A 12,369-nucleotide genomic window follows, 5' to 3' on the forward strand; every position below is an offset into this window, starting at 1 on the left:
TTTACTATGCTAAAACCTTCGGGATCTTATTTCTTAAAGTGAACCTTTGTGATTCACCTTAGGGTTAAGACACTAAGACCTCCGTCTCGTTCTTCTATTTACACAATCCAACGCATGATTCTGACATACAGAGCCATGCGTCCCAACCTTAAACTATATACTCTTCACTACTTTCACGTATCCTAGCCCACGCTACATCCTTATTTCCATCCATTCAGGCTACATGAAGTCAGCCAATTCTCTGGCTAAAATACCATGTAACCATGATCAGGACAGATTACTCATTACATATGATAAATCTGTCTGATACACTTGTCTTGCCAGAGACACATGTATCTCATCCCCTTTTATCACCTAAGAGCAACTTATAATTCCAATAAACGCCTGCTTGTATAAACAAGCTCCAAACTCTAATACCAACTTGTTAAGACCCGGTCGATAGGACTTTTCCTACTTCCCGGCTCTTTATAAGTTCATCCCAACACTTAATGGGAGAGGATTGCATCCATAAATGCACCTCTATCACATCACGTAATTCGAGATAAATCCTGAGTCACATCACGATACCCATCATGCTTCCGCTGCATGCTCTGATACTTCTCCATCACTTCCTTATACTCTTAGTCACAAGTCAGTCTCAAGGCAATACCCGTTACCTTGGACTACAGGACACATCACTACTGCTTCGGGACACTGTTACACAGTTCCCGCCACTTGACAAGAGGATTGCATCCACAAATGTGCCTCTGTCACATTATGCAGCTCAAGACAGAATCTCGAGTTACAATACGGGGACCATTGTGCTTCTGTTGCACTCTCTGATACCTTTTCACCACTTCCATATACCTTTAGCCATAGTCAACCACAAGGTAAATCTCGTCACCCCGGACTACAGGCTATGTCACCATTGTTTCGGGATACTGTTACACAGTTCCCGACACTAGACCATACACTCCACACTTCTCTGCTACGTCATCCAACCCTTCGTGACATGCCATCCCGTGTATCACGACCTCGTATAGAGTACACTCACGTGAACTCTCTTCCATCCACACTACGACAACATCACTACGATACACGCCTCACGGTGCATCGCTACGCGACACGGAGTACGCGCCACGCGTACTCCTTTCATTACAACACTCATCATCACGATGCACATCACACGGTGCATCGCCATACAACACGGAGTACACTCCACGTGCACTCCCTTTCTTCTACACCACACATCACTACAGCACAAGTCACACGACGCGTCGCTGCATTACACAGAGTACGCTTCACGCGTACTCTCTTCACACTACACGCCGTATCACATATGTGGCATCCATCTCACGCCCATACTTCACAACATAGTCCACAATGCTACACAATCAAGCCCAACACTTCACAACTACACTTCGCTTCACAACTACGCAGCGAACTCCACAAATACTAACTATACAGTCTACGATCCAACCAATTAACTACTTTAAACATAAATAACTAGAGATAGAGGGTTATACCATCGACGGGCTAACCCGTGCGTCGTTCGTTACTCGTCACGGTTAAGCGTCGGAGGAGCGTACGTGGCGGTAACACTGCGTACGATGGCTGTCCACCACATAAAGTGGTAGTTTGAGCTTGGTAAAAGCTAGGCGTGGCCTTGGAAGGCTCATGGTGGCCTCGTGGTGGTCAAGGGTGGCGGAGCACGGCGGCATCATGCCGTGAACAATAAATCCGAAAGCTAGGAGTTTGCTTGAGGTAGTAGAAGACCATAGAACTTCATGGGAAGCTAGGGAAAGGTAGAGGAACATGTGGTGGAGCTGTGGTGGCGAGGTGGTGGCCATACGGTGGCTCACGGCGGTGGATCGGCCGTTTGAAGTCATTTTCAGCCTTGGAGAGTGAGGGAGAGTGAGAGCTACACATAGCTCCGTTGGCCATGGAATTTCTTGGGAAAGTTCGTGGTGATGAGAGGAACAAGGTGGTGGTGGTGAAACACCATGGGTGGCCATGTACGGTGGTGCACGGCGGTGCAACCGAACGTGTGTGTGTGAAGACCCATCGGAGAAAGAGTGAGAGTTAGGGGAAAAGAAAGACATGGGGAGGAAGCTCTTGATGTGGTGAATCCGTTGGTGGTGCTTGGTGGCCGTTTCAACCGTGTATGGTGGTCCAAAGAGGTGAAAAAGGGTTGAAGACCCATTTCTTTGAAGGGAGAAAGAGAGAAACTCGGTGGCCGGTTTAGCTCACCACCGGTGAGGTAGTGGTCGCCGGTGATGGAGGGTCATACCGGTGTGGGAGGTGAGGCACGGCGGCCGGAGGTTCAACCGAACGGACATGGAAGTCCATGCATAGTGATGAAGCACGGCTGGACGTGCACGAGGGAGAGAGAAGAGAGAAAAAGAAAGAAAAGAAAAAGAGAAAAGACTGAAGGGAAAGGGTAGGGGCCTGGGTATTTATCTTCAATCCTACGCTTTGGGATCCTCAAAAGGATCTAACGATGAATTAAAACACTGATTTGAAAACGCGTAAGTGTTTTATTTTAAATAAAACACTTTAATAAAAACACTAAGAGAAATTAAGAAAGAATATTATTTTATAAACTAAGGTTTATAAAATAATATTTTCTTCATCATTATATAAAATGATAAAGTATCATTAATTAATCAAAGTGCATAAAACACTTAAACAAAACACTGAGAGGAATTAAGATAGAATATTATCTTATAAACTGAAGTTTATAAAATAATATTTCTTCATCATTATCTAACTTGATAATGTATCATTAATCACTCAAAGAGAATAAAACCATTTAATTTAAATAAGAGTTTTCAACGTAAAGTTAAACCTCTTAATATTTTAAAACAACTAAAATATCTAATATAAGATATTATCCACAATTATAATATTTTCAGAGCTCATTAAAATATTATAATTGTGCTACATTAAAACAAGCTTATCTAATAATACTGAAAATATCTTCTATAGATATTTTCTGAAAATATCTTCCATAGATATTTTCTATAGATATCTTCCATAGATATTTTCTATAGATATTTTCATTATATTAAAATATCCATAAACTTTAAAATATCTATCTTACTTTGAAATTCGCATAATAACTTTCAGAACACGCCATCGAGATACAACACGTAGGATAAGATTCAACATGTAGATCGAGGCTAGTCAGATAGACTGACTCTCGACACGTAGAGCAAGGCTCAGCACATACACCGAAGTTTGACACGTGGATCAAGGCTTGTACGTAAAGAAGAAGAAAGAAGGAGCGGATATTACAAAGACGAAAGTCTTATTGTCTTAACTCTAAGGTGAATCATGAAGGTTCATTTTAAGGAATAAGACTCTAAAGGTTTTAGCATAGTAAATATCATGTAAGAGCCCAAGGATGGATGAAGAGTGTTCCAAGTGAAGCATAGCTCTATTTTTAGTATAGTTGCTTATGCATTAGATAGAGAATGACGTAAGGTTATATGTATGCATGTAGGTTTCCATCTGATACTCACACGAATGGACTGCATGGAATGAGTATGACATGAAGTCCAGGTAAGTAATGTGTTCATATTCTTATAGAGTTTTCTTAAATAAATGAAAAGGAAAATGAAACGCTTTTTCTTTAAAATGTTTTACGAGCTGACGCTTTTCTCTACAAAATACGCTTTATGAAAAAGAAAACTAAGCATAAGTTTTCAAGTATATGCAAGTAACGGCTCTCCTTGGCAGCCCTTTTCACGCACCCAAAGTATGTAAGTGTATGTATGTGGATGAATGTTATAAGTGATATGTATTGTATGTATGTTCACAAAAGGAAATGAAATGATGCTTTAAAAGATGCACGAACTAACGTTTTTAAATGATGCCATGAAAGAAAAGTTTTTCTTTAAAATGTCAAATGCTTTTAAAATAACTTTTTACGAACTATAAGAACTATAAGGATCGTAAGAATTGTAAAGAACAGTAAGCACTGAATGAAATGAATGAAGGAACTGTAAAGGACTGAACGGACTGAGAAGGAACGAAAGGATTGAAAAGGAATGAAGGGACTGAATGTATGATGTATGAAGATACGTAACGGTCACATGAACGGAAAATGGAAAAGGTACCAAAGGACTAGACTGGGCAGATTGCAATGCCGAGTAAGTAGTATTGGTAGGACACCTAGTGCTGCACCCTGACGGAATGGATTTTCAACAAGTGGACGTGGGCGAAATCAGGTCCAAAAGACCACTAACTCCAACACACGTGGCGCAATAGTGTGCAATGTCCAATTAAAGCGATAAGAAAAGAATGTATGCATATATGTTAAGAAAGAATGTATGTATGTATGAAAAGATGTATGCATGTATGCATGAACAGACTCTTTAAGAAATGAAGACAGCAAGGCATGGGGAACTGTTTTATGAAAAGAAAACATTTTTAAAGAAAAACCCTACCTCGCAACGTTTTTAAAATGAATTGAATGTCTATGTATGGTAGTATGATATGTATGCAATGATGAATGCATGATTGAAAACCTATATTCTTATATTTTAACTGTATGAAGTAATGTTTATGGGCTATTGACTCATTTTAATTTTTATGGGTGCCCTCCTAGGGACAAGATGAGCATGACGTGTCAGGACGGGTACAGCCTAAGGGGGAGCACGAAAGCCTGGGCATGCTATTTTGTACGAGAGACTTTAATTATGAAATTTAATGTTTTCTGTTGTAACCTTTTAAAATTAAGAAATCAAATTTTATTTATAAACATAGAGTCTTTTGTATCCTAGAACGAAAGGAAAGAAAATTTTAAAATGAACCGTAATTCTCGTCTATTTTTATTAAAATCATTTTCTAAAGGACCCACCACAAGGACAGGCGTTACAAGTACTTATCCAAAATGCCTGTAACATCATAGTATTGGAGACAGATCTCCTCCTATACATGACAAAACTAACATATAACTACTAGACTAGCCTAAGGAGTAGCTCGCGCAACTTGGCTAGGAAAGCCATAATCCTATCCAAAAACTGTAGCATCGACATGATGAGCTCTTCATGGTTGCATCGCGGTCTAATCATCCTTGTCCAAATGATCCTTCATGGATCCTCTTGATCCTAACATATGGTCTACCATTTGGGAGGATGGTACTTGGGATTATTAAGTAAGTTTTGGTTACAAATCTTAGTGAGGCACCCCCAGTCCCCGCTTGGGATTTGATGGTATTTGAATGTGCTGGGACATGTAACACAAAGCTACATACCCCCCATCATGACAGTGAAGATGCAATGCATTTAATGATTTAGCAGTATGTAATAAAAATTGCAGCTGAAAAATTCTTTTCTATCAACTTGAGCATGGTGGCAAAATAATAAACGCATGGTACCAATATAGTGCAAACATCCCAAAAGCTTTTACTAGCAAATGCACTTCCAAAATAGTTATGTTTTCAAAAGACTCCCAAAATACGTAGAGTATCACATTCAAAATATATCATTAAGACAAACATCCATCAAAAGGGTCCCATGATCGAAGTACTTCAATAAGCCCAATCCTACTTGGCCTTGTCCTGATTTAAAATCCTCCTCAATTGCTCAAAAAGTTGCAACACCTTGGTGATGAATTAGTTGGCAGCTTCCAACCACTCCAAAATAGTTGGCTCCTGAGAGACCTCGCGTCTCTATGGATTCTCCTAAGGGATCTGGGGACCTAGACTCCTTCGTTTCCCCATTACTATCTTTCTGGACTCCTGTCACAACTTCTACCATTTCGGGTTAGGGAATGATAGTGAAAATTACAACAGTGAGATTTTGAGAAATCTCAACAAATAAACAGTCAACATACCACAAATATCACAAGCATATAAAAGCAAACCACAAATAATACATGGACATGTATATTTACGTAAAAATTTGATATGTGCAACATGGACTCTTTCATAAAATGACTTTTCATCTTTTAAACTCTTAACACATGTTCATATCATTTGAGCTCGGATTCTTGTTCATATCATAACATATCATGCCATTTCTTTATCATTTCATAACATATCATATTGAGACCAAATGCATATCAAAGCATATCATATCATGTCATATCATCTCGTGGCATGTCATACATAACATATCATATCATATCATGGAGCTCAAATGCGTTTTTCATATCATATGATTCACATGTTTGAATACCTCACAGCTCCCCTAAGTACCATGTGTTCCTCATTATTTACCGCATCAACCAACAATCCACTTGATCGAGGTGACTACGTCATATCATAAACATATCCATGTACGGCAGTTTGCATATTTCACATTTACTGTAATATGCACTCACTAGCTTTAAGTGTAACCTCGCCCCAGTATCCTTCCATAGGAACCTTTCAAAGCCCGTTGATTGTACTTCGTCTACTCAGGAGTCTCCACTCGACTTTAAACTCTCCAAAGTAGATAGGGAGTTCCACTAGGGCATTTCTTGTCCTAGCATTTAGGGTCGTGATAAAGCATTCTTGATTCTTTCTTTCCAAAAACATGGACCCAATGCATGTGACACGTGACATGGACTCACCACGTGTCATTAATCTTATGCATGCAACATGTAAAAGCCAAATAACATAGTTCAATCCATAGAATGCATCTCGTAATATAACTTGAAAATATTAGAACATGTATACAAGAATAATTTCATGCAAACATATTCAATTCATCTACCCAAAACATGAAAACATATTTTTAAAACATTGAAAGAGATCTTGGCCGATTCACAAAGGCCCTCCAAACCATGTATTTTCCATCATTCCAACTTCCATACTCATGCATCCACTTTTCCTTAGAAACAAACAATCTTGCAAACCAATACGCAAGGCAAACCGAAACTTCTAAGCATCACAACACATTTCATTTCCTCTTTCTTCATCACAACCGAATATAGCATGTAATAACACAAAGTTCAAACAACATCTTCATACAAAAGTACACTTAAGCTGAATGTGATAACCATAGAATATCATGCTTCAAACCACAATTTCATAACAATAACTCATAACATCACAAAGCTGAATATACATACAAGAAATAATAACAACAATCAAATAAATAAATCAAACAAGAGTTCACGTAATATATATAAATAATATCAAGGATATGTTGAAAGTTTACTTACAAAAGTCCAACGATACTAATAGCAAAATTTGAAATTACAATGTAACATATTAGAAATCAAAACACAAAAACCCTATATTCTGAAATGTGAGTGAATGTGAATGTAGGGGCATTTTCGAAATCCTTTTCTTTAAACCAAAAACCTAGGGCCGAAACCTCTTGAAGGTCAAAACCCTAGTTTTCTTTCTATGTAAAAACTGAAACATAACCCCTTCTAAAACTCGAGTTCGCATGTTCAAAAGACCAAGAACACTTAGGGTTCCATTTTTCACGAAGAGAAAACCCTAGTTTCTAGAGTGAGAGTGTGTGAGAAAACCCTAAAACTGAAATAGTGAAAAGGTTCTTACCTCCAAGTGTTGAGCTCCTACTTGAAATATTGAGAGTGGTTTCTTGGTGATATGCGAAAATGGTAATGTTCGTGGAGGTGTTTGGCTAGTGAGAAAAATGAGAGAAAATACAAATTGGAGAGAGAATGGGTGTGGTGGCCTAAGTACACTAGGGAGACAAGAAAACTTTTGAGCAAAAAGGGCTCCCCTATTTTTGGCTATCTCCATTTACAGGGCATCTCCATGATTTCTTCAACCAATGCATGTAGGATGATTGAGCTGAAATATTACATAGTTTAGCTATTTAAAACCAATGTATTTTAAATTTTTCGTGACACTATTATTGGTTTAAGATGGAAAAATAGTTAATAAGCATAAATACGAGTTGTGATTTTTAATTGATTGATATCATGTTTATGCTTAATTTTATAATTATGATTTAATGGGACAATATTTCCTCACATATATAGTCTGTTTTTGATAATCTATTTTTCTTTTAATTTATTTTTGAGTGTTATTTCTTTCTTCTTATTTTCAGTTTAAATAAAATTCAAATGGGATCCAGTTGGAACTTTCGACCAAAAGTGCATATTAATTGAGAGGAATGAAGAGAATGAAGGAAGTACTTGGCAGCTAAAAAATAAGACACAAAATGAAGACGTGGTGACTTTCTTATCTTGATTGTTTATAAGCACATGTGATGAAGAAAATGGTTTGCAGTAGACAAATACATGCAAAGTTAAAGTTCAAAAAGGAGGCTGAAACCAAATAGAGGCATGTTGAAAAGAAAAACAAATAAAGAACATGGAAGTGCATGCCATGCCGTGCTTGACTTGAAGGAAGGAGTTTGGCAGCACCAACTTGAGGCAGCTATCTATATATATATATATATGTGTGTGTGTGTGTGTGTGTGGCTGGACGGTGCAGTAGGTACAAGAGAAGAGAAACTGCCGTGCTTGAGTTTTCAACCAAGAAGTGTCGTGCTTGAGTTTTGAACCAAGTGTGAAGCTAAATTATTTTTCTGGTGGGTGAGTAGAAATTAAAGTGCATGCCGTGCCGTGCATTACTTGGATTGGAGGGAGTTGTACATTGAATTTAAGTGCCATGCTTGACTTGTGGAGAGTGATAGAGTTGGTGGGAAATTGAAGATGAAGAAATGAATTAAGTTTTCTGATAAGAGAGTTGAAGATAGGTGCCGTGATTAAAGGGAATTAAAGAATGAATTCAGTGTGAAAGGGGTGAACCGACTTCACGTTTGGCTTGAGGCTATAAATATTGATATTCTTACTCTATTAGATATAGGGCAGGTTACGTGGGGGATAGAGGGGAGTTGAGGCGTGTTGGTCATGAGTAGAGAGGGAGGGAAGAGAGGGGTACGTGGTGGTAATTGAGGAAGCACCTAGTAGAGAACTGTGAGTTGAGAGAGAGATGTTGTGCTGGACGTGTAGAGAGAAGCAGTCGGTGAGAGGGGATTAGCTGGAGTTAAAGGGAGTCTGCTGGAATTATTTTTCTTGGAGGTGTGTAGGTCGGTTGGATGTAAGTGAGGTGCAGGCGAGAGATGATTGAAGGAGTGAAATGAGTGAGTCGGTTGAAGCGAACTGGAGTGATTTAATTGGCTATTTTGATAAGAGAGGGAGCTGAGGGAGTCTCGCCAGGAATTGAAGATTTTTAGTGTGGGGGTGACGTCTTGTATTCATTCTTCGTCCAGATTATTTTGGAGTCAACGTGAAGCAGTTTTCTTCTATTTTAGATTTATCTGTTTTAGTTTTCAGTTTTACGGTTTTAATCATTAATAGACTATTACTTTTCGGATTTGATTTTTATTTTGCAGTTTTTACTTTCATTTCAAATCTTGTGATTTATTCATTCAGCAGATTTTATTTTCTTGACATTTTCTTAGTTGTTTTCAGATTAGTTATTTCTGTGGCTCATTGTAATAAATATGTTTGGTTAAATTTTCATACTAAGGTTAGAGGTGGAGTTTAATGATTTAAATATTGTTTTCGAATCTACGTAAAATTTATTCTGCAAGCTTGATCGATTGAAGGATTGTATTATTGGATATTTTGATTATCTATATACTCATCTTGATTCATTGTGATTTTCAAATACAGTGAATGCTTGAGGAATCCCTGTGGTATTCAAATAGATTTGTAAATGTTTTAATCATCAATCGTTCACGCTCAATCATAAGCGACATTTTTTTTCTTGATCTTAAATGCTAAATCTTCCAATTAAACGGAATCATTATTTTAGTTTAATTGAAGTAAATCGATCGGAAACAATATCATAAATTATTAAACAGATCCTCGAAACCTTAGTCTTTCTCCATATCAATTCAGTTTATCATTTTAGTTTGATTCAGTTATTTTACAATCTTCATCTTTATATTCGATTGTACGTTTGTTTTAGTAATTTCGTTTCATCATCTCAATGTATTTTCTTTATCACAAAAGTCAATCCCTGTGGATTCGATCCTGTAAGATACTACAACACCTGTATACTTGCAGGTAAAACTGCACTAAATTTTTGGTTCATTAATTTGAGTCAAAGTTTAGATGTAAGAAGTTTTTGGCGCCGTTGCTGGGGATTGGAACGTGTGATAATTTTTTTTTTAAAAAAAAAATTTAGTAACCTTTTGCTAATTGTTTTTCATATTCTTTTTGCAGGTACGATTTTTTACGGAAAACAAAGCATGTAACATTGCTTCCATATTCATACCATTTGGTAATCTCGTTCCAAAATTTTTTCTTTTACTCTCTTGTTTGTTTTGCATTTTGTTTTTACTTTTTGAATGTGCTCAATCCTCTATGATGAATGATCTCGTGGCAACGTGATCAAACGGGTAGATTGAGAAAAGAGGAAATTGTTTTAAAAGAATTGGTTGATACTTTGTCAGGTGATTCTAAAAATTCTCATTCTAATACCATGACTGACAATCATAGTATTCATGATGAACAAGAAAATGAAGAGGCACAAAATAATCCGCCAATGAGAACTTTGCTCGAATATTTGCAGCCTACAAAGACAAGTACTCCATCTTACATGATTTTTCCTACGAATATGGGAAATTTTGATTTAAAACCGGGAGTAATCTAATTACTTCCCAAGTTTCATGGCTTAGATTCAGAAAGTCCTTATTTGCATCTAAAAGAATTTGAAGAAGTTTGTGCAACTTTACAAAACCAAACTATCAATGATGATGTTGTTAGATTAAAGTTGTTTCCATTCTCTTTGAAAGAAAAAGCTAAAAATTGGTTGAACTCCTTGAGACCAAGATCTATTGGCACATGGCAAGAAATGCAAAGAGAATTTCTGAAAAAGTTTTTTCCCACTCATAGGACCAACACTCTTCGCAGAAATATTATGAATTTTTCTCAAAAGGAAAATGAAACATTTTTTCAGTGTTGGGAATGTTTTAAAGAATTGTTGCTAACTTGCCCACATCATGGCTATGAGACTTGGCGCACCATTAGTTTTTTCTATGAAGGTTTAACATCTCAAATGCGTCAGTTTGTAGAAATGATGTGTAACGGTGATTTTTTAAATAAAGATCCTGATGACACTTGGGACTATTTTGACCAGTTAGCTGAAAATGCCCAATCTTGGGATAACACAGATCGTTCTGATTGGTCAAATGAGCCCAAACTCAGTGCCATGTCTCAAGAAGGTATGTATGTTCTTAAAGGAAATGATGATGTGAATGCTAGGATAGCAAGTCTGACAAGAAAAGTCGAAGCCATGGAACTTAAGAAGGTAAATTCAGCTAAGGCCATTGAAAAAGAAGAAAATTGTGGCATTTGTGAGATTAGTGGACACCTAACTCAGGATTGTCCAACAATCCCTGCTTTTAAAGAGGTGTTGCATGAACAAGCAAATGTCATGAATTTCTATAGGAGACCATTTTCTTCCCCTTATTCGGAAACATATAATCCTGGATGGAGAAATCACCCCAATTTTAGTTGGAGGAATGAGTCCAATTTAAATCAAAATCCTCAAGGGCCATCTTCTTCTACTCCTTATGTGCCTCCACATAAGAAAACCCTTGAGGAGACATTACAGACTTTTATGCAGGGACAAGCAAATATCAATACTCAGACAATGCAGGCCATTACTGAGATGAGAAGTTCTATTAGCAACTTGACCTCTGCATTGCATGCTCAAGAAAAGGTTAAGTTTCCTGCTCAACCTCAGCCGAATCCCAAAGCTAAATTTGAGGTAAGAAATTCAAATCCTTCTGATTCAAAATTTGAACATGCCAAGTCCATCACCACTCTACGCAGTGGAAAAATAATTGATAAGAGTATTTCAACAACGAAAGTTGATGGACCAACAACTCTTTAAATTCCAAGAGTGATGGTGAACTTGAGAAGGTTGAATTATATATGCCTGTGAAAGCCCCAATACCTGCCCCATTTCCTCAAAGATTGCAAGATTCTCACAAGTTGGTTCAAAATGCTGATATTTTTGAAATTTTCAAACAAGTAAAAATCAACATTCCTTTGTTAGATGCAATTAAGCAAATTCCATCGTATGCTAAATTTTTGAAAGATTTGTGCACAGTGAAGCGTACGATGAAGGTGCAGAAGAAGGCTTTTCTCACTGAGCAGGTAAGCGCCATCCTCCAGAATAATTCTCCACCGAAGTATAAAGACCCGGGTTGTCCAACAATTTACTGTGTGATTGGAAATTTTAAAATTGAAAAAGCTTTACTTGACCTTGGAGCTAGTGTTAACCTCCTATCCTACTCGGTATATGAGTAGTTGGGTCTTGGTGAGCTTAAACCCACCAAGGTAACACTCCAACTTGCTGACCGTTCAATTAAAATGCCGAGAGGGATAGTTGAGGATGTGCTAGTTCAAGTAGGCAAATTTTATTTCCCAGTGGATTTCATTGTTTTGGACATAGAA

The 12,369-nt window shown here is 37.5% G+C and overlaps 1 non-coding gene across 1 annotated transcript; it reads right to left on the reverse strand.

The window, feature by feature from the left end:
* Nucleotides 1–10,810: 10,810 nt before the first annotated feature.
* Nucleotides 10,811–10,914, reverse strand: LOC122277890. The gene has a single exon (XR_006229199.1). It is a non-coding gene; the product is annotated as a small nucleolar RNA R71 (small nucleolar RNA).
* Nucleotides 10,915–12,369: the final 1,455 nt, after the last annotated feature.

The sequence above is a fragment of the Carya illinoinensis genome, chromosome 9, assembly GCF_018687715.1.
Source record: "Carya illinoinensis cultivar Pawnee chromosome 9, C.illinoinensisPawnee_v1, whole genome shotgun sequence".
Taxonomy (NCBI): Eukaryota; Viridiplantae; Streptophyta; class Magnoliopsida; order Fagales; family Juglandaceae; genus Carya; species Carya illinoinensis.